Source organism: Grammomys surdaster, unplaced genomic scaffold (assembly GCF_004785775.1).
Source record: "Grammomys surdaster isolate TR1022 unplaced genomic scaffold, NIH_TR_1.0 225733, whole genome shotgun sequence".
Taxonomy (NCBI): domain Eukaryota; kingdom Metazoa; phylum Chordata; class Mammalia; order Rodentia; family Muridae; genus Grammomys; species Grammomys surdaster.
This window is the reverse complement of record NW_021624438.1, coordinates 1-3,019: the sequence shown is the minus strand read 5'-3', so window position 1 is coordinate 3,019 and position 3,019 is coordinate 1. Positions and strand designations below refer to the sequence as shown.

At 42.0% G+C, this 3,019-nt stretch overlaps 1 long non-coding RNA gene across 1 annotated transcript; it reads right to left on the bottom strand.

Moving 5' to 3' along the window:
• Positions 1-67: 67 nt before the first annotated feature.
• Positions 68-2,893, bottom strand: LOC114616020. The gene is made up of 3 exons (XR_003710579.1): positions 2,780-2,893; positions 1,908-1,965; positions 68-193 (listed from the first exon to the last, which is right to left on the bottom strand). It is a non-coding gene; the product is annotated as an uncharacterized LOC114616020 (long non-coding RNA).
• Positions 2,894-3,019: the final 126 nt, after the last annotated feature.

Here is a 3,019-nt window from a genome sequence, read left to right as displayed (position 1 = left end):
GCCCCTTGCACTGGCCGGCTGATGTGCTTTGAAATGATGGACACATCGCAGCCGAGCAAGTGGTCAGTGCTGAGGCTGGAACACACCTCTGGCAGGTTCAAGTGGCGGAAAGTGGCTTTGGTGTAGGTGTCTCTCAGCTGCTCACTCAGACTCCTGGCCTCTTGAAACCACTGAGCTTCACTCTGACCCAAGTCTGTAGAGAGAAGGGAGGTACACTTCAGTTCACTCTGATGGCTTTGTTTGTCTGGTAAGGGTAGATTAGGACTCTCCTCCCCTTCACATGAAACCTCCATACACCCTGAGTTCCTCCCAGACCTTTACATAGCATTAGAATGATATCCAAGCCTCATCCTTGACCTGGGGGATTAGGCAGTATTCCTTTTTTGGGGGGGGGGGGAGTTGAGACAGGGTTTCTCTATGTAGTCCTAGCTGTCCTGGAACTCACTCTGTAGACCAGGATGGCCTCAAACTCAGAAATCCGCCTGCCTCTGCCTCCCAAGTGCTGGGATTAAAGGTGTGTGCTACTACTGCCCGGCTTCTTTTTTATTTTTAATTGGATATTTTATTTATTTACATTTCAGATGTCATTCCCTTTCTCCATTTCTCCATTTCCCCTCAACCTAGAACTGACCTTAATACATGCATGTAATTCAAATGGTATAAAAGCAAAAAGGAGGAGGGGGATGGGATAGGGAGTTCTAGGGAGGGTCTAGCCATACAATAGATGCAAATAGTCAAGGAACAAACAAGACAATAAACACAAATAGTCAAAGAACAAGCAAGGCAATAAACAAAATTCCATGAACACTCCTGTGATCACTGTTTTTAAGGCCTTCTCAGGATGACCAAAGTATCTGAGCCAACTTCCCTGTCCTAGCCCAAAGTCATTTTCATGTCTAAAGTCTACTTCCTTGTTCTAGCCTAAGATTTAGATTCCTGCCTGAAATTAACTCTTTGTTCTAGTCTAATATCAGATTCCTGCCTGAAGCTTACTTCCTTGTCCTTGGCTAATGTCATATCCTGCCAAGCAACCCATTTTCTTGTCCTTGGTCCATGTCAGATTCTTGCCAAGCAGCCCCAAAGGCCCTCTGTCTCTCCCCATTTTTTATTTTATTAAAAAGACTGAGCCTGTCTTAGGTCATTCTGGCAAGAATGCCTTCCTTACCCATTGTGGAATATGCATTATCAAAAGCAATGCACTTCTGTTTTAGGTTGATAAAGATCTGCACAGAATCTTACCTGTCCTTGGCTTGCCAGCCTGTTAATTTAATAACTCTGTCTAGGGGTCCATTTTCAGATTCATGTCATGTACTTTGGATGCCAACATGTTGATGTTGTTAAAGACAAGCTTTAACACGATGAGCAGGAATAAAAGTATTCCGAAGACAAAAAAGAGCTAGCATGATCAAGCTATATATGCCATTGTTGAAGCTTGACCAAAATAGAAAAATTACCCATGGCAGTATTCTTAAGAATAATCTGGCCAGGCAGTGGTGGCACACGCCTTTTATCCCAGCACTTGGGAGGCAGAGGCAGGTGGATTTCTGAGTTCGAGGCCAGCCTGGTCTACCGAGTGAGTTCCAGGACAGCCAGGGCTACACAGAGAAACCCTGTCTCGAAAAAAAAAAAAAGAATAATCTGTCACCCTGGTTTCCAATCTAAGCCCTCAGGAGACCAGCTTGCTGTGCTATGCTTTTAATGCTGACTGCCCTGAATCTGACACAAGGACTCTGTTATTAGTCCTGCATTCACTCACAGGAAGATATAGGGATGTTCACTCTCTCATGCATAGTTCCCTTCATCTCAGTGCTCTTCTCTCTAGAAGCTCCTGGACAATTATAAATACACTTTCCTTTCAAATTCTATATACAAATTCCCATAATCACATGCTGCTATCTAGTACTTACCAACCACCTTAGAGTGAACTGCTACTGGATCCTCATGGTTGCTTTCACTAGTGGTTTCCTTTAAAAAATAAATCCTTTATTACATCAATTTCACATGATACTGGAGCATTATATCATCATGAAGGACCCAATGTCTTCTAAACATAGCTGCATCTTTATGACAGGCATTCCATCAACTGAGCAATATCTCCAGCCCTTACAAGGTCATTTTTTAATTCACGAATATAAAGCACATATAAATATAAAGGTCATTGACTAGATAGTTAGCTAATATCCTAGAAAAATGTGCTTTCTGACTTTACAAGTTGGTATTTGGTTTTGCTCACAAAGCATATCCATGGGCCTAGAGTGCTTGCCTAGCATGCAAGCAGCCTTGGATTCACTAAAGAAGCCATTATCAGCTGGGCAGTTGAACACAACTGTGGAAGCAAACATTTTCAAGGCTGAGGCAGAAGATCACAAATTACAGGTCAGCCCTAGCTACACAGTGATTCAAGGTCAGCCTCAGCTACAAACTGAGAATCTGTAGCAAGCAAAAACCCAACCTAGTTAAATAATGCAAGCCTTTACAGTACAAAAGTTCAAGTAGGAAGTTAAGAGAACTGCCCTCTGGAGAAGATGACAGATGGGATATATTTAGTCTACATGTTACTCAAGTGTAAGCCTAAAACAATCTGATGGTAGACTTCTACAGGAGAAGGGGTCAGTATTCACTGTGAAGACCCCTCTATACTATCATATAGTAGTTGCTTACTAAATACTGGTAGAATTTATTTAATTATGATACATTTACAATCAAAAATTGTTGTTCACAGTAGTGTTCAACTACATGATCATGTGCTGCTAAGTCAGAAGAGGGCAGTGTTCATTACCGTGGCTTCTGAAAGTGCACAGTGACTCTGAAGGGCTGAACTCACTTGTGCAGAGGATTTCAGGGTTTGAAGAAATACACAGCTAAACAGAGAATGAAAAAGTCATTAAAAGCTCTATTCAAGTAAATACGCTGGGATTTTAATACACATATATGTACACTATGTACACATATATTCACAGAGAGACAGAGAAAGACAGAGAGAGAGAGAGAGAGAGAGAGAGAGAGAGAGAGAGAGAGA